A 26,016-nucleotide genomic window follows, 5' to 3' on the forward strand; every position below is an offset into this window, starting at 1 on the left:
GAGCAGGGGGCTGTGTGGGGTGGGGGGTATTCTGAGGTATGCTGGGGGCAACAGGGATTTCAGAAGGAGAACTAGTGTATGGATGCAATGGGGAAGATATGAGAGAGAGCTCTGGGTATCTTTACTGTGTGTGTGTGTGGTGGGGGGACGACAGATTGACAGAGAGTCATGGGATGTGTGCGCACTGGGCGGAATGGTGAAAGACCTGGCAGAGTAGGTGGGGATGCTGGAATGAGGTAAAAGAGAAATAAAGCTGGGGGTCTTATCCTTCTTAGGGAGGGGTTCATACTAGTTGGAGACTGAGAATGCTGGGGGGGGGGGGGGGGGGGGCGGGATTCAAGCCTCAGCTGGGAGACAGCTTAGGTGGAATCAGTCCCAGAGCATAGAAGAGCCGAGTGTTTATGCCGGAAGAATTCTACACAAAACATATTATAGATAAAGCAATTCTTTTTAATATGTGCAGCTACAAACCCAAAACAAAGGCAAGAGGGAGGTAACATGTCAGGAGCTGAAATCTAATGCATTCTGAGCACCTCCCTGTGTCCCTGACTATGTTTCTGGTTTGTGTTTCAGATGCGGGTGACGTTTGAGGACATCACTGTCTCTTTCTCCCAGGAGGAGTGGGAGTATTTAGATGAAGGGCAGAAGGAGCTTTGGAGGGAGGTGATGAAGGAGAATTATGAGACTCTGATGTCTCTAGGTAAGGATTTCCTCTTATTCCCCCTGTTAAAATCCCTTCTCAATCACATTAAGGAGTGACTGGCAGTGGGTGAGTCTCAGTGCAGGATGCCTTGGGTGACCTAATGAGCGATGGCGAGGTGACCCACTCTATATACAATGCAAGCAAGCAAGAGGGAGTCAGCAACAGAAACCAAACAACACAACAGAAGTCAAATGGACCATGGATGGACCTGACAGGCAAAGCCTTAGGCAGAAGGAAGCAAGTTTATTGAAGGACCTGGCACGGCCTGTGTTTCAGCAAAGTGTCTGCGTCTGGGGTCTATACATACAAATAAGCATTAACACTATTAGTACAGAAAATATAAATTATATAGTAAAAACTTACATATTAATTGTAAAAAATAAAAACATAAAAATAAAAAGTCACAGTACAATAAATGAAACGTCGATTACATTTATTCAAACACGGCAAGACCAGAACAACCACAACAGGACGCCCACCACGGAAGCCTAAGAGAACGTAAAAAGGTTGTTTTACCCGCAGCGCATAATTAAACTGTGCATTGCACCAGAGGATGTGATCAAAGGAACTACGATAGACGGGTTCAAAAGAGGAAAATCCATAAAAACATTTTTAGTCAGGTAGACTTGGCAGAGCCATTGCTCGTCTGTGGACAATGAACCATGAGAAATAGATCCACTTTTTGGGATCTGCCAGGCACTTGTGACCAGACTGGCCACCGTTGGAGACAGAATCAGGACTCGATGGCTATTCTTACGCCTATGTGGAAAGACCAAAAGGAGCTTTTAAATATCAACTTGAGTGAGATCATGTATTCTATCTGCATCTCTGGTGATATGTTGTATTTTCTGCATCGAGGGAATGTAAAGGGGTCTGTGTATTACTAAGGGGGCATTTACAAATGTAAGTAGCGCTCGGTAGTGTGGGCGTGTAAATGTAGTAAAAACAGTTAGTTTAGCGGGGTTTAAGAAAGGTTTGCACAGCTTCCGAAAGAAAAAGTCCGTAGACCATTGTTAAAATGGACTTGGGGAAAACCCGTGGCTTATTACTAGGATAAGCAGCATAAATGTTTTATACTTTTTTGGGATCTTGCCAGGTATTTGTGACCCGGATTGGCCACTGTTGGAACAGGATGCGGGGCTTGATGGACCTTTGGTCTGTCCCAGTATGGCAATACTTATCTTCTCTGTATGTAAAAGGCACCTCCAACGTTCTAATTGAAGCCTCCAGCCGGAAACTTGAGGTGGCAGAGATATCCGGTTTGGCACCTGGAGTGGTTGCCCTGGGTGATTAACAAGTAACAAGGTCAGCTGGGGTGCACTCTCTCTCAAACATACACACTCTGAGGAAAACCTTGCTAGCGCCCGTTTCATTTGTCAGAAACGGGCCTTTTTTTACTAGTGTAGTTATATACCTTTCAAGTATGAGGAGGCAGTAATTGTTTCTTAAAATCGTTTAAGAAATCCAAACAGCCTTATAAGTAGTGGAAACTCTATGTCCAAAGTACTTTTTCTATTAGTTCGTCAGCCCAACATGTTTTGACATTCAGGAGTAAAATTATAAATTGTAAAAGGACAAACAATCCCCTTAAAGATAAACACAAATAAAGGGATATAAGGATCTTCTTACAATACCCTATGCACATAACTAAGAACAAAACACATAACCTCTCCCGCACCACCACCCCCCCCCCCAAAAAAAATATATATACAGTGCAATCCGCTTAAGTGCAAGGGTCTGGGACCAAAGAAATGCATGCAGTTAACTGGAGCGTGCACTTAACCATTGTTACCCAAAGAAGCTAGACATCTGATAAACATATGTACAGTACTGACGTTATACAGTCTCCGTTAACTGACGTAAGGCTTACTTGAAGTAATCAGTTATAGTCCTCTGTATGCTATTGGGTCTGTAAATTCCGTAGACTGCGTCTGCCAGACAGTAAAAGCTGTCATAGCACTGACATCCAGTGGCCTCCAGATAGGCCAGCACGGTGTTGAGACTCTTCAGCTCTCTTGCAAAAGTGACAGGAGGAGGTTGTTGAATTTCGTCAGCATGTGCCTCGCTGCTCATTTCATCTGTTTCTTCATCAGCTGTTGTTGCCTGCATGTAGGCGCATATCTCGACACCAGTGCTGTCTTCAGCTGTTTGTAGATTGTGCGTAGCGATGAAACTCCTCTTCAGTAACACCGGCTGGGATGTCAATAACCTGTTCATCTGACGTGTTTGCAACAGCTGCACCTGTTTCGTCCCTCTCCACATCCTTAACAAAACTTGCCCGCTTGTAGCAGTTCACAATGGTTGCCTATGTATCATGATTCCAGGCTTCTGTCTGCATATGTAGGAAATCCAACAGTCAGTGGCGTAGGAAGGGGGGGGGGCGGTGGGGCGGTCCGCCCCGGGTGCACGCCGCTGGGGAGGGGGGGGTGTCAGCTCGCTGGTTCCCTGCTCTTTCTGCCCCGGAACAGGTTACTTCCTGTTCCCGGGCAGAGAAAGCAGAGAAGCAGCAGAGCCGACGCAGCTCCCAGTGACGTGCACTGGGGCGGATCGGTCCTCCCGCCTGCCCCCTGCTGCAAGGTAAGGGTGCGTTTCGGGGGGGAGAGAGAGTGTGTTTCGGGGGGGGGGGGGTGCGCTCCGGAGGGGGGGGTGCGCCGTGCCCTGCACCCGGGGGGGGGGTACGCAGTGGCGACCCGCCCCGGGTGTCAGGCACCCTCGCTACAGCACTGCCAACAGTGATAGATTACGAGCCAGTTCAAGAGCACGTTTATCCTTGCCAGTCTGGTCATCCATAACGCTCAGCAGACGACGTAATGTTGTTTGAAATTGGCTATTATTCCCTGATCCATAGGTTGGATCAGAGAGGTAGTGTTTGGTGGCAGGAAGACCACCTTGACGTTAGACAGCCTGACATCATCCCTGTGTGCAACACAATTATCACAAAGCAACAAAATCTGATGCTTTTGTGCCCGCATTCTAGTGTCTAACTTCTTTAGCCATTGTTTCCAAATTTCCCCAGTCATCCATGAATTTGCATTAGCCTCGTATGACACAGGAAGTCGCTTAACTTTCTTGAAGCAACGGGGCTGTTTGCTCTTTCCAATGACGAGGGGTTCCAACTTCTCACTCCCATCCATATTGCAGCAAAGGAGGATCGTCAGTCGGTCCTTCAACGTTTTTTCCTCCAGTAGTTTTGGCATGTTTGAATGCAAGTGTTCCATCAGGAATCGCTTGCCAGTAGAGACCTTTTTCGTCAGCACTGAAAATGTCACGAGGTGCAAACTCGTTCAAGATGGTAGGAAGAACTGAAACAACCCAATTTTCAGCACCAAAGTCATCTTGTTTCTCACCAAGCTGTTTCTTGAATTTATGTTGTTCCTCTCCTGCCATCTTTCCAACCATCCAACAGTGGCTTTGAATTCAGTTAGTCCAAGACTTTCAGCTAGCTGGTTAGCTTTCTCCATAAGCAGTGGACCACTGACAGGAAACTGTCTGCTCCTGACTCGAGAAAACCACCGAAGAAGAGCATCTTTTACCTCTTCAGCTTTTCCCGCCCGTTTACGTTTCCTGTGTGGATTTGTATTGTTTTGGCAGTCTTCCAGAAGCTGATCTTTTTGCTTCAAGACACGTGAAATTTGACTGGGATTGACATCAAGTACAGCAAGCAGTGAAACCGAGCATGCGCTTATCCGACGTGCACTTAAATGGAGTGCACTGTATATATAAAATATGTACCTAGGTGGCTTTAGGTGGATTGTTTGTCCATTTACTGACTCATCATTGCTGCTTTTGTTCCTATGATACGTTTGGATTGTAGCTTTGTTTTTTATGTCTTTTAATGCTGTTTTTTTCTTTAGAAAAAGAGGAGCCTGAAAATAGTAATACAGAGACACATAACTGGAAGGTCAGTGAGAAGCCTGAAGGGGAAAAGATGTTATCAGAAAGAGAGAATGAGCAGACTTATTCCTGTTCTGACTGGGGAGAAAAGGGAAACAATCAAAATAAACAAAAACCTTCACCAGGAGGCTCAGCTCTGTGTGAAAAAGGTACAAGTAATATCATAGAGACAGGGGAAGAGGAGAGAAACCAGACGAGAAATCCAAGCTGTTCCTTTGATATTTGTGAGATATTCCTCAGCAATCATGTCGATCTAAAATCACATCACAGATCTGATACTGAAGAGAGACCGTCTACATCTACGGACAGTGGGAAAAATGTCAGTCAAAAGAGAGAACTACAGGGACAACAGAAAACAGACTTAAAAGGGAAACATTTTACAAGTTCTGAATGTGGGAAAGGTTTCAGTAGGAAGAAACAGCTAATGCAACCCAAGAAAACTAATAAAGAAAGTAGAATGTGTACAAGTACAGAACATGGGAAAAGCTTTACAAACAAAGCAGACATTTTAAAATATAAGAAAAACATCACTGATCAGAGAACATCTTCATGTCCTGGAAGTGAGAAAAACTCCAAGAAGGAAGAACATTTTACAAAAAATGCAAAATTCCACCAAGGACAGAGTTCAGTTTCAAGTGCTGAACGTCAGAAAAGCTTTAGTCAAGAGGAAGCAGTCACAGATCATCAAAAAACTCAAACGGGTGAGGAATCAGACACTTATACAGCTTGTTGGGAAGGAAACCTCACAATTCGCAAGAAACTTTATTCAGCAGTGAAACCATTTATATCTACTGAGCTTGGTAAAAGCTTCACTACAGACAGTCTCAGAGACCACCCGAAAACTGACATTGAAATGAAACAATTTACCTGTACAGACTGTAATAAAAGCTTCAGTCAGAAAGAACACTTCACAAAACACAAGAGAATCCACACCATTGAGCTATTTCCATGTAGTGAGTGTGGTAAAAGCTTTAGTAAAAAGGGAAGACTGATCACACATCAGAAAATCCATACAGGAGAGAAGCCATTTAAATGTAGTGAGTGTGGTAAAAGCTTTACTGAGAAAGGAACACTGAACAGACACCAGAGAATCCACACAGGAGATAAACCATTTACATGTATTGAGTGTGGTAAAAGCTTTATTGAGAAGGGAGTACTGACCAAACACCAGAGACTCCACACAGGAGAGAAGCCATTTAAATGTAGTGTGTGTGGTAAAATCTTTAGTAGAAAGGGATATCTGACTGTACACAACAGAATCCACACAGGAGAGAAGCCATTAAATACAGTGAGTGTGGTAAAATCTTTAGTAGAAAGGGATATTTGACCGTAAACCACAGAATCCACACAGGAGAGAAGCCATTCACATGTGAGTGTGGTAAAAGCTTTACTCAGAAGGGAACACTGACCAAACACCAGAGACAACACACGGGAGAGAAACCATTTACATGTACTGAGTGTGGTAAAAGCTTTAGTAAAAAGGGAACACTGACCATACACCAGAGAATCCATGCAGGAGAGAAGCCATTTAAATGTAGTGAGTGTGGTAAAATCTTTAGTAGAAAGGGATATTTGACCGTACACCACAGAATCCACACAGGAGAAAAGCCATTCACATGTAGTGAGTGTGGTAAAAGATTTATTGAGAAGGGAGCACTGACCAAACACCAGAGACTCCACACAGGAGAGAAACCATTTACATGTAGTGAGTGTGGCAAAAGCTTTACTGAGAAGGGAGCACTGACCAATCACCAGAGAGTCTACACTGGAGAGAAACCATTTACATGTAGTGAGTGTGGTAAAAGCTTTACTGAGAAGGGAGCACTGAACAGACACCAGAGACAACACACGGGAGAGAAACCATTTACATGTAGTGAGTGTGGTAAAAGCTTTACTGAGAAGGGAAAACTGACCAATCACCAGAGAGTCCACACTGGAGAGAAACCATTTACATGTAGTGAGTGTGGTAAAAGCTTTACTGAGAAGGGAAAACTGACCAATCACCAGAGACTCCACATGGGAGAGAAACCATTTACATGTAGTGAGTGTAGCAAAAGCTTTAGTTCAAAGGGAGGACTGATCACACACCAGAAAATCCATACAGGCGAGAAGCCATATACATGTACTGAGTGTGGTAAAAGCTTTACTGAGAAGAGAACACTGACCAATCATCAGACAGTCCACACAGGAGAGAAACCATTTACATGTAGTGAGTGTGGCAAATCTTTAGTAGAAAGGAAACATTGACCACACACCAGAGAGTCCACACAGGAGAGAAACCATTTACATGTAATGAGTGTGGTAAAAGCTTTATTGAGAAGGGAGCACTGACCATACATCAGAGACTCCACACAGGAGAGAAGCCATATACATGTACTGAGTGTGGTAAAAGCTTTAGTAGAAAGGGATATCTGACCATACACCAGAGAATCCACACAGGAGAGAAGCCATTTAAATGTAGTGAGTGTGGTAAAATCTTTAGTAGAAAGGGATATCTGACTGTACACAACAGAATCCACACAGGAGATAAGCCATTTCAATGTAGTGAGTGTGGTGATAGCTTTATTGAGAAGAGAATACTGAACAGACACCAGAGACAACACACGGGAGAGAAACCATTTACATGTGGTGAGTGTGGTAAAAGCTTTACTGAGAAGGGAACGCTGACCAATCACCAGCGATGCCACACAGGAGAGAAACCATTTACGTGTAGTGAGTGTGGTAAAAGTTTCATTCAGAAAGCAAAACTTATAAGACACCAAAACAACCATTTAGGAGTGAAACCATTTTCATGCACTGAGTGTGGTAAAAGTTTTAATGAGAAGGGAGCACTGACCAAACACCAGAGAATCCACACAGGAGAGAAGTGATTTCTATGTTATTCATGCAAAAGCTTTAGTAGAAAGCAAACTCTGACCACACACTTCAGAAAACCCACACAGGACTGAAACAACTTACAGGTACTGAGTGTGGTAAAAGCTTCACTGGGAAAGACACCAGAAAATCCAATTACCCTGTGAATCATATGGAGAGACAGAAGATCCTGAGGCAGGAACAAATGCAGTCCGAGAACAAGAAAATGTGGCAGAAGAATCCAGACCTATTTTTTATCATGTTGAGAGCTACAGGGTTCATCGAAAAGAATTTCCAACCACACCTGCATAGGCTGCCTGTACATGTTACATTTTATGAACCCCGAAAGGAAGCTCTCTGTAGTATGATGGAAGTTCTACAGTGAATGTTAGCAGTAAACTTGAGATCCTACTCCACATACCCTGGCCTAGGAGTGAGGTTCATTCCTGTCATAGTATGTGGAAAACTAACTCATCTGGAGAAATTGCCATGAGTGAAACTATATGTATGTACTGAGTGTGGTAAAAACTTTAGCTAGAAGTGCACTAATTTAGAACTTGTTAAATGCTCATGCCCATTATATTCCTAGGGGCATTTTAGCATTTAGCACGCACTGAAATCCAGTAGTGCACCTTAGTAAAGGAACCCCTAAATGTATTAACCCCCCCCCTCCTCCATTTACAAATATGCCTGGCAATATAGATCCAGCCCATTTTTTTACTACACCGACAGCCGCTACCTCGACTTTGTAAACGGGGGTAAGTGTGGTAAAGGCTTCAGCTAGAAAGTATACTTCACAGTGCAGAAGCCATTCAGGAGTGAAACCATGTACATGCACTGAATGTGGTAAAGCCTTCTTTCGGAATGTTCAAATAGAGTGGGAAAGATAAGTGTTACTCCAGGAAATGTACAGGGATCAAGCCCGGACACATGAATAGTTAAGGAGAGGAGAACTGAAAGCTATGGATGAGAGATTGATAGCTGTAGCCCAGGACGGCGGATTATGGACTAGATGGTTCACAGCGAGTAGAGAGAAAAAACTGGTACAATTGACATCTCATAGCTGGCTGTGAAGTGCTGGTGGCAGTAATGTTTTATACAGAAAGGCATAGCAAGGTGGCACATCTCATTCACTGGCAACTCTGTAAAATCTTGAGTTTTTGTTTCCTTTGCTTATTTTTATTTTATTTTTTAATGATTTTATGTAAACTGCCTAGAAGCATCACTGTGCAATGGACTATTAAATTCTTATAAATATATAAAATTACAAGATAAATGTACCAGAAAAGCATCGGAATCATGATCCTGAAAAAAATTGAGGAAAACAGAGGTTATGATAACCTGGAATATCCCCATCCTGACCAATAAAAAACATTAACATTGATTATAGAGGTGTCAGTCCTGAGCGATTACTTTATGAATTGCATGGAGAGAGCGAAGATCCTCCAGTATCAAGAAATGCAGACAGAAACCAAGAAAATGTGACAAGCTATAGAATATTTCCCATCGCTTGATTGAAAGAAATGTTCAAACACAGCTTGATAAGTTGCCTGTACGTGCCCCCCTTTTATCAAGCCATTCTCTGGAGCAGGTTGTCACCCAGTAGCCAGCCGCACTGAAACCTGCTATCGAGCGGGGTATAAATGCTATAAATAAATAAATAACAAAACTGCTCAGCAAAAACCTTCCTAGCCATCACATATATACTGTTGTAAGTTTCGTTTCTCCTAAATCATGTGATTTCTCCTAAACTAACTTGGGATCAATATATGGATTTTCCTGTAATATTCTGTTATTTTTTATATGTATACATAAATGGCAATTTCCTACATTGTATCATCCTCTCGTCTTGTGTTCACATGCACACGTTGTGGCAATTGGCTAATTCCGTGATCACAGCGTGGAAAACCGGCTACAAATAAATAGTATGAAACACCTGGTGTCCTTCCTCTCTGAACACATATTTCTGTTGGAACATCTTGGAGTCTGCAGAGTCCTCAGTCTTTCATCACCACCAAGGTTATATCCATGTGTATCTGCCATATATGGGCCCGCATAACCTCAGTTCCTCCTAAGAGTCACCTTATTATGTAACATGTACTTTGCATTTACTGAGAAAGCACTGTAGCTTACATGCAGCTGCAGGAAGGAACTAAAAATATGCTGATGCCAGCAGAGCCACATTACAGGCCTAGTATAGGAAGGAATATACAGCTGCCCTCACAGCAATGCCGACAGAACACATTCAAAGTGAATGAGCTTTGTCAGCATTACCGCGGCTTGATAAAAGGGGGCCTTAGTGAATCAACTTTTAAAGGAAGGAACATGCATGTTCAATTAGTTTATATTGTGTAAACCCCTTTATTAAAGGGACCAACATTAGATTCTAAACAATACTTAAATTATAGACCTGAGGCATTACTTGGGATACAATTACAGGATTATTTACACCAGCATCATCTATTAGACAGTTGGGTTTCCGCCTTGACTTAACACAGAAACAGTGCTATTAGCATTATTGACAGACCTAAGATGTAATTTAGACAAAGGCAGTTAGATCTGTTTGACTTAGTAAATCATGACACTCTTTTGATTTGATTATCTTATTTGGGAGTGTCAGATACTTTCTATAAGTGGTTTGCAGGGTTTTGCAACACCATAATCTACAGGTAGCTTGGAATGGATCTCTTTCTTACTCATAGAATATTGACCAGGGTGTCCCTCAGGTTCCCCATTGTCCCCTATCCTAGTTTAATGTCTACTTGAGTGAGTTGCATCAGTTATTGTCCTCGGCTGAGATAAATTACTTTTCTTATGCTGTTGATGTTGGTAATTCCTGTGATAATATACTCTTCAAGAGACTGTGTAATGGAAGTGAATTTTAAAGATTGTTTTTCAACTCCGTCTTTGACCAAAATTAACTTTTCTTGTAAATACAAAAATAAGTTGGAATGCAGAAGATAAGACACAGCTCTAACTAATTTGGTATGTGAAGGGGGAGGATGGCACTTATTTCCCAGGCCCAGCTTGGCCACCTGGACTTGGGAAAGCATGTAGCCACGTTCCCACAGACCTAAGCAGAGAAGCATTCTGTAATTTTCCTTAGAAGCATTCTGTAACTTTCCTTAGCTCTGGACATGAGCTAAGAGCCTAATAAAAAGGGAGGGCTTGTCACAGCAGAGTCAGGGTTCATCTGTGAGCAGATGTGCTGTGCAGAGGGTTTGTTCCTGGTTGTAAGGAGACTTTGAGCCTTGGCTGTAACGGACCTCCCGGCTGAAGAGATAAGGGCCTGAGCTTCCTGACCAGTGATGTTGTATGTATAGTGTATGTATATTTCTTTCCTGGTCTAAGAAACTCTTGGCATTGCTTAGATGAAGAGACCAGTGATGTAATGATTGTTTATATAGCTAATCATTGTGTGTATACAGCTATCGTTGTATATGTCAACCATTGTATATATCCTAATCATTGTAGAATTTAGCTCCTCTAATAAGGTTTTCATTTACTTATTACAAATCCAAAAGACTCCACAGTAATTATTGAGCAGTCTGTGTTAGTGAGACAGGCTGTAAATCCAATGCAGTTCAGACTGCCGCATTGATGACATCTTTCATCATATCTCTCGATGGATGCTAGTGAACAATTTAAAGATTTATCCCGGTAAAATTAGTATTTGTGGGTTGGGGGCAAAGATGTGGTGATACCAGGCATGACAATATAATTGTCAGATGCTGAGATTTCACTTCAGAGCAGTATCAAAATCTTTGGGGTAACACTGGACTCTACTTTGAGCATGAAAACACATATTATTATTATTAGCATTTATATAGCACTACCAGAACGCACGCAGCACTGAACACCTGACACAAAGAGACAGTCCCTGCTCAAAAGAGCTTACAATTTAAATGATACAGACAGACAAGACAGTTACGGGTGAGGGAAGTAATGGGTGAAATTGTTCAGAAATCTTTTTTAAAACTCAAACATCTCCATAGAATTAAGCCTTTTCTGGAACAGTCACATTGAAGAACGGTATTGCAGGCTACAATAACGCATCGAGTAGACTACTGTAATATAGTCTTGCTTGGATTACCTGATTCTTCAGTGCAAAATGCAGCTGCCAAGTTGATTTGTGGAGGCAAATTCACTGACCACGCCATACGTTATTTGATTTAAATTGCACTGGTCTCCAGTTCAAGCTAGAATTCATTTAAGCTGTTATTATTGTTCACAATTTTTTACATGAGTTGGACCCCGAGTCCCTTTCTCATGGGGTTTCATTCTACTTCCATTTCTAGTACTCTAAGTTCAGTGCAAGAAACGAGGTTGAAGATTCCACGTTTGTTTATTTGTCGTAAGATAATTATCAGATATAGAACAATAATTGGTAGAAGAGCAGAGTTACGGAACAAATTACCTAGAGATATTAGAAATATTACATGCTGTACTACATTTAGAAAGGCTTTGAAAACTATTCTGTTTACTCAATATCGGAAGGATTTTCTAGTCTGATGTAGGTCTGTTGACTAAATGGATTCATTGTTTATTCAATGGAATTTGTCCCATTGTTTACAATCTGTAATCTGCCTTGAGCCTTTTCAGGTAAAGCAGAAGAAATGCCTACATTAGAATAGATGTGCAAAGTTGCCCCATAACTGAAACTATTACATGTAGTAAGTGTGGTATAGCTTTGATGAGAGGAGCAGCTTAATGGTTAGTTCAGCAGTCTTTGATCCTCCATTGTCCCTGGTACAGAAACTTAGATTCCGAGCCCTTTAAGGACAAAGAAACTACCTGCATATGATATGTACAGCACTGGCTACATCCAGTTGCACTATAGAAATGGGAACAGGAACTTGAAGAGAAGGCTTCCGGGGCAGACCGAAAGCAGCGTGTACATTGCTACGGCTGCCAGGAGCACAGAAAGGTTGAAGAAGACTGCTGCCTGCGCCGGAGGGAGGGAGGAAGAGAGGGGGTAAACGGAGTCACGATCCTGGACCTCGTGGGGGGGGGGGCAGCAGAGGGAAGATGGATGGAGGAGGGGTGGGGAGCAGAGGGAAGATGGATGGGACTGGGAGGGGTGGGGAGCAGAGGGAAGGACCAGGAGATGGATGGACTGGGAGAGGAGGTGAGCAGAGGGAAGGGCGCAGGAGATGGATGGGACTGGAGCGGTGGGGAGCAAGGGAAGGCGCAGGAGATGATGGGACTGGGAGAGGGAGGGGAGCAGAGGGAAGGCGCAGGAGATGGATGGGACTGGGAGGGGTATGGGAGCAGAGGGAAGGAGCAGATGGATGGGACTGGAGGGGTGGGGAGCAGAGGGAAGATGGATAGGACTGGGAGGGGTGGGAGCAGAGGGAAGATGATGGGACTGGGATAGGTGGGAGCAGAGGGAAGTAGCAAGAGATGGATGGGACTGGGAGAGGAGGGGAGCAGAGGGAAGGAGCAGGAGATGGATGGGACTGGGAGAGGAGGGGAGCAGAGGGAAGGAGCAGGAGATGGATGGGACTGGGAGGAGTGGGGGCAGAGGAAGGACAAGAGATGGATGGGGACTGGGAGGGGTGGGGAGCAGAGGGAAGATGGATGGACTGGGAGAGGTGGGGAGCAAGAGGGAAGATGGATGGACTGGAGGGGTGGGGGAGCAGAGGGCTGGACCAGGAGATGGATGGGATTGGGAGAGGTCAGGCACAACAATGGATGGGTCAGGGGGATTGTGAGCAGAGGGAAGGAACAAAGATGGATGGGACTGGGAGGGGTGGGGACAGAGGGAAGATGGATGGACTGGGAGGGTGGGGATCAGGTGAAGGAGCAAGAGATGGATGGGATTGGAGGGTTGGGAAGCAGAGGGAAGGCGCAGGAGATGGATGGACTGGGAGAGGATGGGAGCAGAGGGAAGGCGCAGGAGATGGGATGGGACTGGGAGGGGTTGGGAGCAGAGGGAAGGAGCAGGAGATGGATGGGACTGGGGAGGGTGGGGAGCAGAGGGAAGATGGATGGACTGGAGGGGTGGGAGCAGAGGGAAGGAGCAAGAGATGGATGGGACTTGGAGGGGTGGGGAGCAAGGGAAGGGCGCAGGAGATGGATGGACTGGGAGGGGTGGGGAGCAAGGGAAGGCGCAGGAGTGGATGGACTGGGAGAGGAGGGGAGCAGAGGGAAGGCGCAGGAGATGGATGGGACTGGGAGGGGTGGGGAGCAGAGGGGAAGGAGCAGGAGATGGATGGGACTGGGAGGGTTGGGAGCAGAGGGAAGATGGATGGGACTGGGAGGGGTGGGAGGCAGAGGGAAGAGCAGAGAGGGATGGGACTGGGAGGGGTACGGAGCAGAGGGGAAGGCGCAGGAGATGATGGGACTGGGAGAGGAGGGGAGCAGAGGGAAGGCGCAGGAGATGGATGGACTGGAGGGGTGGGGGGAGCAGAGGGAAGGCGCAGGAGATGGATGGGACTGGGAGAGGGAGGGGAGCAGAGGAGGAAGGCGCAGGATATGGATGGGACTGGGAGGGGTGGGGAGCAGAGGGAAGGAGCAGAGATGGATGGGACTGGGAGGGTGGGGAGCAGAGGGAAGATGGATGGGACTGGGAGGGGTGGGGAGCAGAGGGAGGAGCAAGAAATGGTGGGACTGGGAGAGGAGGTGAGCAGAGGAAGGAGCAGGAGATGGATGGGACTGGGAGAGGGGGGGAGGCAGAGGGAAGGAGCAGGAGATGGATGGGACTGGGAGGGGTGGGGGAGCAGAGGGAAGGAGCAGAGATGGATGGGACTAGGGAGGGTGGGGAGCAGAGGGAAGCCTACTGGAAAGAATGACACTGCATAAAACAGAAGACACTGGGACCAAAGCGAATAGAAAAAACGGAATGATCAGACAACAAAGGTAGAAAACATTATTTTATTCAGAATTTATTAATTGAAATATGTCAGCTTTTTGAAAATGTGCATCTGTTATATTTTGCCTGTAAAGTGTCAATTCCTTCCTCCATATAGCATATTCATTGCATATGTATATATGCAAATGAATATGCTAATATGCTCCGCCCCCATCTTTGCCCCCCCCCCCCCCCCCCCCCCCCCCCCCAAATGAAACAGTCAAACTACGCCTATGGCATGGATCATGACTGAATAGATAGGGATGGGCTAGAGTGTAAATTTTAAGGGGCTTCGACGTTAGTCAGAACTTGTAGTACAAGAACAGTGCTGGGCAGACTTCTATGGTCTGTGCCCTGAGAATTGCAAGGACAAATCAAACTCGAGTATACGTATAAAGTATCGCATCCAATGTAAAATGAGTTTACCTTGGGCAGACTGGATGGACCGTACAGGCCTTTATCTGCCATCATTTACTAGGTTACATTTTACTTACACAAATGGATTAATTTATTTTAGTTACATTTGTACCCCCGCGCTTTCCCACTCATGGCAGGCTCAACGTGGCTTACATATTGTATACAGATACTTATTTGTACCTGGGGCAATGGAGGGTGACATGACTTGCCCAGAATCACAAGGAGCTGCCTGTGCCTGAAGTGGGAATCAAACTCAGTTCCTCAGGATCAGAGTCCACCACCCTAACCACTAGGCCACTCTGTTTTTAGGCATGTTTCAGGTCTACAAAATTTTGAGTGGGGTAGAGCGGACAGATGTGAAGCGTTTGTTTACGCTTTCTAACAACAATAGAACTAGGGGACACGATGAAATTAGAATGTGGTAGGTTTAAAACAAATTGGAGAAGCTTTTCTTTACTCAGCGCGTGGTTAGACTCTGGAACTCATTGCCGGAGAAGGTAGTGATGGCAGCTGGCCTTGCTGAGTTTAAAGGGGGTCTGGACAGATTCCTGAAGGAAAAGTCCATCGATCATTATTAAATTTTGGGGTTTTGCCAGGTTCTTGGGCCTGGATTGGCCGCTGTCGGAGACAGAGTGCTGGGCTTGATGGACCTTTGGTCTTTTTCCCAGCATGGCAGTGCTTATGTACTTATGACAATTGGTTTTATAAGTCAAATAAAATATTTTGTTTCATGCAGATCTCTTTTGTTTAAACATAACTAAATGGGCTCAAGGCCCCTAATGCAGTCCATTGGTTTCTTATATTTTGTTCTTGTGATGACTTCTACTGTGCCCAAACTGAAAACTCTTATTTCTATTGGGTCGATAATAAAAGGAGCTCATTGTGAACACTAGCCACCCTAAAAGTTTGTTTTGTAGCTGTACATGAGGATTTGTGATATTGAATAAATAAGTGTATGTTTGTGTGTCTAGTCGTGCATCCAAAGGTTATATAATCCTTTCAAGAAATCCAGTTAATCGTTTAACTTATTAGTGGAACATAACCACAGAGGCATGTTATGGTCACATTTTCAATATGGTAATACAAGGGCCCAGCTAAGGAACAGATTATTTTGAGTTAGTATTCAATGGACCAAACTTGCATTCCTTACGCCATCACCATCCAGCGGGATAGGCAGTGTCTTAAAAGATGGAGGATAAAGGAGGTTTTTTTGCATTTATATCACACATTATCCTAAGCAAAGTCAGGTTCAATGTGGCTTACATTTGAAAATACAGGGAGACAGAATAACAGAATTCAGTTATATCGTGGGAGCAAGTACATGGATATGTCTGAATCATTTAACAAAGATGAGATTACCATATATACCCAGCTGTGCATTTAAAAGTCTGTCCTTTAATGATGCCACATGTTCAGAAATCATAGCCATAAGTATAGACAGTTATTAAAATAGTTTCAAATGTATTACACCAGAATATGCATTCATACATACATTGCAAAATTAACAACTTCTACAGAGTACATCCAAAATTTAATGTTTATTTCATTTCTAGCTTCCAAAATTCCAGACAGTAGATGTACAGATCCGTATATTGCACAAGCCGGCATGTCTGAAAATATAGTGAGATTAATAAAAATGCCACAAGCAATAAAGAAGGACAATTTGAATGCAGAAGCTCATAGGTTTACTTGCTTTGAGTGTACGGTGATGACGACTGCGCGGGGAAGGGGAAACTTAGATTGTCCTAACTGGCTTCAACCTTTTGACGTCACTTGGTCTCCTACCTATTAAACCTCCTTGGTGCTGCCTTTCTCTGCACTCATTCACTGCATGTGCCGCCAGGAAGTGACTCTATGATGTAACTCACAAGGAGGTTAGACTGAGAACACAGCATGCAAGTAGAGGGGAAACCACGCCCCTCCCATTGATTGGTCACAAGACTCTGAGGCAGGGGGAGTGGAGGACAAGATCCCGCCCCTCTGACACTGTGATTTGTCACCTTCCGCCTAGGGTGGTCCTATTGCTCCAGGGGTTCCTTCCTGCTTCTCTCCACGTGGAGACCCTGATTCCCATTTCCCAGCACTGACCCAACAAAGCCCAGATCTGCCCCCAGGGATGAAGGGCAGGAGGATGGCTGTTGGGGTTTGTGCTGAGCAGGTAGGAGACTGGCAGGAGGTGGGCATCAGGGGATGCAGTGCCAGGCAATGCCACACACACAGAAGTGAGCCTGGCACTGCTCAATCCATTCCCTCCTGTAGCCCCTCAGGCTCTTCTTCCTCATTCTCCTCCCCTCACTGGCAGGAGGTGGGCAGCAGGGGATGCAGTGCCAGGCAATGCCACACACACACAGAAGAAGAAATGAGCCTGGCACTGCCCAATCCATTCCCTCTCTCTTGTCATTTTCTGCTTCCTGACATCTCTTTACATTCTCCTTTCTCTCTCCCTCTTCCCTTCCTTTCCCTCCCTCTGGCTCTGCTTCCTGATTCTCCTGCTGCTTTACCAGACTTTCCACATTCTGCTTCCTCTCCTCTTGCTTTGCAAAATTTGTTTGCTTGTGGAATGGGTAGAGGTGAAATGTCCTCTATCCAAACGTACCAGGACTACGGGGTACGCAATTAATCTACTAAGTACTAAATTTAAAACAAATTGGAGAAAACATTTCTTCACTTAACTTGTATTTAAAGTCTGGAATTCGTTGCCAGAGAATGTGGTAAAAGCAGTTAGCTTAGCAGGGTTGAAAAAAGGTTTGGATAATTTCCTAAAAGAAAAGTCCAGAAGCCATTATAAGATGGATTTGGGAAGATCCGCTGCTTATTTCTAGGATAAGCAGCATTAAATCTGTTTTACTGTTCTGGGACCTTCACAGGTACTTGTGACCTGGATTGGGCACTCTGAAAAAACCGGATACGGGGCTTGAAGGACCTTTGATCTGGCCCAGTGCTGTAAGTTTAGCTTATGTTATGTACAGAATTGTCTGATTGTGGATGGTAATAGTAAGATTGAAATGAGAGAAATGTTTATTGCTCAGGACATAAATCTCTGACAGTAACACTTCATTTTTGTGGATTTACATAAGATTTTGGATCCTAATCAATTTGGTTTTCGTTCCTTTCATGATACAGAGACTTTGTTATCATCATTGTTTGATGTGACACGTACTGTAATGGGCAACGTTTTGGTTGGTATTTTAGGATGTTTTAGCAGCATTTGATACATCGATCATGTCATTCTGATAAACCAGATTGAAATCTATTGGAATATGGGGTACGGTATTGAAATGGAACGTAGATGTTTTGTGTTATACAGGGCAATGATGTGTCAGAATCAAGTCTTTAATAACTGGTGTCTCTTCTGTTCTTTTAATACCTCTTAGTCGGTTGTTTAATTGTTTGGTGTACAATTCAGACTATATGTAGACAAGATAGTTTGATTCCATTGGAGAAAAGTGTTGGAGATATGTTTGCTAGATTGAGGTTAATAATGCAATCTATTAACTTCTGGGTGTCTTCAAATAGTCCGAAATTAAATTATTAACAAGACTCAGATTTTATTACTTACAACACGTGATGCACCTGATAATTCTACAGTGTTTCATTTTGAAAATGAATCAATTCCTATATCGTTCTGTTGAGATAGAAGTAAGATTTGTTACATTGCTGGTTTACCAGAACAAGTTGCCAATGGGAATAAGAAATATTAAAGAATTTAAAAAAGAGCTCAAGACATGGGTATTTATGCCGACTTACAGCTGGGATGATGAGTGGCCTAGTGGTTAGGGTGGTGGACTTTGGTCCTGGCGAACTGAGTTGGATTCCCACTTCAGGCACAGGCAGCTCCTTGTGACTCTGGGCAAGTCACTTAACCCTTCATTGAGCCTGCCATGAGTGGGAAAGCGCGGGGTACAAATGTAACAAAAAAAATGATGGTCTAGTTAGTACTTGTTTCAGTATTTTGAGTTTGAAGATATTTTGTAAATTTGTTCGGAATTTCAAGTTTGCCTTTAAATTACGTATGTGATTATGTAATCTGCCGAGAACCTTGGAGCTGGTTTTTTTTAAATTAATAAAGACGTAAACGTCTTCCTTTTCTTCTCTGGCAGTAACAGAAGTGAGTGTGAGGTGCATCATCTTATTCCTGAGGAAATTCTGCACGGGGTGAAGCCGGTGCTGAAATTGTCAATGTCGATTCCCCCAGAACTCACAAACTGATCCTTCTCGCTCCCCCCACCAAGTAACGCACCTGCTCTCCTGTGGCACCACCCTCGTGTTCCATTTAATTTCTTGTCCTCTACTTCTCTGACACTCACCACAAAGAGAGGGGAAGGAGGAGAACATTTGCATGTTGAGTTATGTCCTGCTCCTCTGCTACCCTGGCTCTGATGGCTGAATTTGAACCATGGTTCAAATTTAGCAGTCAAAGTCAGCTGACGAGCAGGATCTGGCATGCAGCACTTGTGTAGGGCATCGGGGAAGGAGGGAATTAAGAGATAATGAATGGGTCAAGTCAAGCAGTACTGCTTAGGGAGTGAGAGAGGGGATGGAAATGGCAAGCTGAGGAGGGGTGTAAACACTGAAAGTGTGGATAGGGAGAAGGAGGGCAAGCCGGGGGTGCCATGGGTGAAATATGTGAGTGCAGTACCGTGGCTGAATTTGGGGATTCCATAGGTGGGGGGAGTAGTTGGGTGTAGGTGGATGTATGTACCGAGGGAGGGAGACAGAGAGCAGAGATGTATTGGCAGCATTCAAAAAGAGCTGCGGGGGTCTGTGTGCGTTAGGGTGGGTTTGGGACGGCTAGGATGCTGTGAGTGCTGGAGAGGTTGAGAGAGCTGTGGCAGGTTGTGAGCAGGGGGCTGTGTGAGGTGGGGGGTATTTTGAGATAACTGTGGAACTATGTTTGCTGGGGAGAAGAGGGATTTCAGAAGGAGAATTAGTGTATATATGCAATGGGGTAGATATGAGAGAGAGCTCTGCACATTTTTACTGTGAGTGGGGGGGGGGACAGATTGACAGAGAGTCATGGGATGTGTGCGCACTGGGCGGAATGGCGAAAGACCTGGCAGAGGAGGTGGGGATTGTAGGATTATTTCCATGTGTGTCTCACCTGGCGGGCCTTGGCCTATATAATCTTATGACAGCAAAATGGAGGCTGTAAACTCTGACGGCACATCTCTGTGTCAGCAGAAACAACTTTGCAGCTTGTGGAAAATTACAGCAGAAGCTCAACACCAAGGACATGCTGTGGGCAAACCAGGCCCCCTTATCTCCTGAGAGGCTGGCCCCAGCAAGGCGGGTGAGAAACAGAAAATGCATACCAAAATGTAACAACTTGAAGGTCAAAAACAACGGACTGTTCTTGCAGGCAGTGAGCCGAGAAAGATCCAGATTGGTTCCTGCAGCCACCGGACCAAGAGGTACTGGGAAGAGCGGGAACAAGAAGGGAGTTAGTCGGAAACCTTGGAAGAAGGTGGAGGTGGAAAGAAGACCAGTGAGACCTAATAAGGTCCACCAACTGATGAACTGTGTATCTGGAGGAAGGTATCGTGGTTCAGCTGTACCTGCCCTGAGTGACCTGTGCCCTCTTTGTCTGCTGCAGAGTTCCAGTCCTAGCTCTGACTAAGACTCGCTGCCATATCAGCTTGAGTCTGTGAGGTGTCCCGTGCCAGCTCCCGAGAGAGAGACGACCCTGAGGTCTCAGCCTGGTGATTCATTTCCTGTTAGTCGGGGGCTAGTTAGTTACCTGAGCAGAAGGCTGGTGGCGTCATACTTGTGATCAGGAGAAGCTGCTAATAACTGTACAACCTCGTAACATAGTGTGACTGATCAGTGGTGTAATTTTATCTGGTAACCAGTAAGAATTAGTGTTTAGTAGTGTGACGTATGAGTGTAATTTTTATCAGCCAGTAATTTTGTATTCAGCCAAAGCTTTGCAGAGTTCTATTGTGTATACCTTAGCTTTATTTTCTTACCTGATATACCATAATAAATCTAATATATATATATATATATATATATATATATATATATATATATATCAGCCTGCGTTCTCAGCTGCAGTTCTTTCTAACGGACATATTTGGCTAGGTTCCAAGGTTCCCACCCCTAGATCTAGTACAGGATTATTTGCTTGATAGTTCTGCTTGGGGAACCTGGAAACAGGTAATTTATTATCTGTGATTATCTTACAGGATGCTGGAATGAGGGAAAAGAGAAATAAAGCTGGGGGGTTTATCCTTCTTAGGGGAGGGGTTCATACTAGTTGGAGACTGAGAATGCTGGGGGGGGGGGGGATTCAAGCCTCAGCTGGGAGACAGCTTAGGTGGAATCAGTCCCAGAGCAAAGAAGAGCCGAGTGTTTATGCTGGAAGAATTCTACACAAAACATATTATAGATAAAGCAATTCTTTTAATATTTGCAGCTACAACCCCAAAACAAAGGCACGAGAGAGGTAACATGTCAGGAGCTGAAATCTAATGCATTCTGAGCACCTCCCTGTGTCCCTGACTGTGTTTCTGGTTTGTGTTTCAGATGCGGGTGACGTTTGAGGACATCACTGTCTCTTTCTCCCAGGAGGAGTGGGAGTATTTAGATGAAGGGCAGAAGGAGCTTTGGAGGGAGGTGATGAAGGAGAATTATGAGACTCTGATGTCTCTAGGTAAGGATTTCCTCTTATTCCCCCTGTTAAAATCCCTTCTCAATCACATTAAGGAGTGACTGGCAGTGGGTGAGTCTCAGTGCAGGATGCCTTGGGTGACCTAATGAGCGATGGCGAGGTGACCCACTCTATATACAATGCAAGCGAGCAAGAGGGAGTCAGCAACAGAAACCAAACAACACAACAGAAGTGAAGTGGACCATGGATGGACCTGACAGGCAAAGCCTTAGGCAGAAGGAAGCAAAGTTTATTGAAGGACCTGGCACGGCCTGTGTTTCAGCAAAGTGTCCTGCGTCTGGGGTCTATACATACAAATAAAGCATTAACACTATTAGTACAGAAAATATAAATTATATAGTAAAAACTTACATATTAATTGTAAAAAATAAAAACATAAAAATAAAAGTCACAGTACAATAAATGAAACGTCGATTACATTTATTCAAACACGGCAAGACCCGAACAACCACAACAGGACGCCCACCACGGAAGCCTAAGAGAACGTAAAAAGGTTGTTTTACCCGCAGCGCATAATTAAACTGTGCATTGCACCAGAGGATGTGGTCAAAGGAACTACGATAGATGGGTTCGAAAGAGGAAAATCCATAAAAACATTTTAGTCAGGTAGACTTGGCAGAGCCATTGCTCGTCTGTGGAAAATGAACCATGAGAAATAGATCCACTTTTTGGGATCTGCCAGGCACTTGTGACCAGACTGGCCACCGTTGGAGACAGAATCAGGACTCAATGGCTATTCTTACGCCTATGTGGGAAGACCAAAAGGAGCTTTTAAATATCAACTTGAGTGAGATCATGTATTCTATCTGCATCTCTGGTGATATGTTGTATTTTCTGCATCGAGGGAATGTAAAGGGGTCTGTGTATTACTAAGGGGGCATTTTACAAATGTAAGTAGCGCTCGGTACTGTGGGCGTGTAATGTAGTAAAAACAGTTAGTTTAGCGGGGTTTAAGAAAGGTTTGCACAGCTTCCGAAAGAAAAAGTCCGTAGACCATTGTTAAAATGGACTTGGGGAAAACTCACGGCTTATTTCTAGGATAAGCAGCATAAATGTTTTATACTTTTTTGGGATCTTGCCAGGTATTTGTGACCTGGATTGGCCACTGTTGGAAACAGGATGCGGGGCTTGATGGACCTTTGGTCTGTCCCAGTATGGCAATACTTATCTTCTCTATATGTAAAAGGCACCTCCAACGTTCTAATTGAAGCCTCCAGCTGGAAACTTGAGGTGGCAGAGATATCCGGTTTGGCACCTGGAGTGGTTGCCCTGGATGATTAACAGGTCAGCTGGGGTGCACTCTCTCTCAAACATACACACTCCGAGGAAAACCTTGCTAGCGCCCGTTTCATTTGTCAGAAACGGGCCTTTTTTACTAGTGTAGTTATAATACCTTTCAAGTATGACGAGGCAGTAATTGTTTTCTTAAAATCCTTTAAGAAATCAAACAGCCTTATAAGTAGTGGAAACTCTATGTCCAAAGTTCGTCAGCCCAACATGTTTTGACATTCAGGAGTAAAATTATAAATTGTAAAAAGGACAAACAATCCCCTTAAAGATAAACACAAATAAAGGGATATAAGGATCTTCTTACAATACCCTATGCACATAACTAAGAACAAAACACATAACCTCTCCCCTACCCCCCCCCCCCAAAAAAATATATATACAGTGCAATCCGCTTAAGTGCAAGGGTCTGGGACCAAAGAAATGCATGCAGTTAACCGGAGCGTGCACTTAACCGTTGTTACCCAAAGAAGCTAGACATCTGATAAACATATGTACAGTACTGACGTTATATAGTCTCCGTTAACTGACGTTAGGCTTACTTGAAGTAATCAGTTATAGTCCTCTGTACACTATTGGGTCTGTGAGTTCCGTAGACTACGTCTGCCAGATGGTAAAAACTGTCATAGCACTGACATCCAGTGGCCTCCAGATAGGCCCGCATGGTGTTGAGACTCTTCAACGCTCTTGCAAAAGTGACAGGAGGAGGTTGTTGAATTTCGTCAGCATGTGCCTCACTGCTCATTTCATCTGTTTCATCATCAGCCGTTGTTGCCTGCGTGTAGGCGCATATCTCGACACCAGTGCTGTCTTCATCTGTTTGTAGATTGTAATCAACAGCTACGTAGCGATGAAAGTCTTCTTCAGTAACACCGGCTGGGATGTCAATAACCTGTCCATCTGACGCGTTTTAACAGCTGCACCTCTCCACATCCTTAACAAAGCTTGCCCGCTTGTAGCAGTTCACAATGGTTGCCTGTGTTACATGATTCCAGGCTTCTGTCTGCATATGTAGGGAATCCAACAGTGATAGATTACGAGCCAGTTCAAGAGCACGTTTATCCTTGCCAGTCTGGTCATCCATAACGCTCAGCAGACGACGTAATGTTGTTTGAAATTGGCTATTATTCCCTGATCCATAGGTTGGATCAGAGAGGTAGTGTTTGGTGGCAGGAAGACCACCTTGACGTTAGACAGCCTGACATCATCCCTGTGTGCAGCATAATTATCACAAAGTAACAAAATCTGATGCTTTTGTGCCCGCATTCTAGTGTCTAACTTCTTTAGCCATTGTTTCCAAATTTCCCCAGTCATCCATGAATTTGCATTAGCCTCGTATGACACAGGAAGTCGCTTAACTTCTTGAAGCAACGGGGCTGTTTGCTCTTTCCAATGACGAGGGTTCCAACTTCTCACTCTCAGCCATATTGCAGCAAAGGAGGATTGTCAGTCGGTCCTTCGACGGTTTTCCTCCAGTAGTTTCGGCATGTTTGAATGCAAGTGTTCCATCAGGAATCGCTCGCCAGTAGAGACCTTTTTCGTCAGCATTGAAAATGTGATGAGGTGCAAACTCGTTCAAGATGGTAGAAAGAGAAACAACCCAATTTTCAGCACCAAGTCATCAGTGTCTTGTTTCTCACCATGCTGTTTCTTGAATTTTATGTTGTTCCTCTCCTGCCATCTTTCCAACCATCCAACAGTGGCTTTGAATTCAGTTAGTCCAAGACTTTCAGCTAGCTGGTTAGCTTTCTCCATAAGCAGTGGACCACTGACAGGAAACTGTCTGCTCCTGACTCGAGAAAACCACCAAAGAAGAGCATCTTTACCTCCTCAGCTTTTCCCACCCGTTTACGTTTCCTGTGTGGATTTGTATTGTTTTGCCAGTCTTCCAGAAGCTGATCTTTTTGCTTCAAGACATGTGAAATTTGACTGGGATTGACACCATATTCTTTAGCAATAGATGCTTGACTTTGTTTGTTTTCTAATTTTTTAAGAACTTCTATTCGTTCAGCCAGTGTTAAAGTCTTACAGTTCCGCTGCAGTGACGACGACGGCTCCAGTGTACACTCTAACAACATTCTTTTGCTTATTCTGCCTGTGGCAGTTGAAGGGGCGATAAATTTGAAATCTCGTTAGTTGTCAGGCACCAATCGGCCTCCATATTCCTTGTGCGCGCTTATGCAGAGTCTTTCCTGCAGAGAAGCAGTCTTGAACCATCCATATAAGCGAATCTTGCACTTATCAGTGGTGCGCTAAACCGAAGTTTGTCCCCATAGAAACTGATGGCGCCAAAAACGGGACCAAAGTACAGCATGCAGTTAAACCGAGCATGCGCTTATCCGACGTGCACTTAAATGGAGTGCATATATATAAAATATGTACCTAGGTGGCTTTAGGTGGATTGTTTGTCCATTTACTGACTCATTATTGCTGCTTTTATGCCTATGATACGTTTGGATTGTAGCTTTGTTTTTTATGTCTTTTAATGCTGTTTTTTTCTTTAGAAAAAGAGGAGCCTGAAAATAGTAATACAGAGAAGGTCAGTGAGAAGCCTGAAGGGGAAAAGATGTTATCAGAAAGAGAGAACGAGCAGACTTATTCCTGTTCTGACTGGGGAGAAAAGGGAAACAATCAAAATAAACAAAAACCTTCACCAGGAGGCTCAGCTCTGTGTGAAAACAGTACCAGTAATCTCAAACAGACAGGGGAAGAGGAGAGAAACCAGACCAGAGATCAAAGCTGTTCCTGTGATCTTTTGAGATATTCCTCCGCAATCATGTCGATCTAAAATCACATCACAGATCTGATACTGAAGAGAGACCGTGTACATGTACGGACAGTGGAAAAAATGTCAGTCAAAAGAGAGAACTACAGGGACAACAGAAAACAGTCATAAAAGAGAAACATTTTACAAGTTCTGAATGTGAGAAAGGTTTCAGTTGGAAGAAACAGCTAATGCAACCCAAGAAAACTAATAAAGAAACTACAATGTGTACAGGTACAGAACATGGGAAAAGCTTATCAATAAAACAGACATTACAAAATACAAGAAAAACATCACTGGTGAGAGAATATCTTCATCTCCTGGATGTGAGAAAAGCGCCAACAAGGAAGAAAATTTTACAAAGAATGCAAAATTCCACCAAGGACAGAGATCAGTTTCAAGTGCTGAATGTCAGAAACGCTTTAGTCAAGAGGAAGCAGCCACAGATCATCAAAAAACTCAAACGGGTGAGGAATCAGACACTTATACAGCTTGTTGGGAAGGAAACCTCACAAATTGCAAGAGACTTCATTCAGCAGTGAAACCATTTACATCTACTGAGCTAGTAAAAGCTT

At 44.1% G+C, this 26,016-nt stretch overlaps 1 pseudogene; it reads left to right on the forward strand.

The window, feature by feature from the left end:
- The first annotated feature begins 670 nt into the window (after positions 1 to 670).
- LOC115459681 overlaps positions 671 to 26,016 on the forward strand; it is a 29,063-nt pseudogene continuing 3,717 nt past the window's right edge.

This window comes from Microcaecilia unicolor, unplaced genomic scaffold (genome assembly GCF_901765095.1).
Source record: "Microcaecilia unicolor unplaced genomic scaffold, aMicUni1.1, whole genome shotgun sequence".
Taxonomy (NCBI): Eukaryota; Metazoa; Chordata; class Amphibia; order Gymnophiona; family Siphonopidae; genus Microcaecilia; species Microcaecilia unicolor.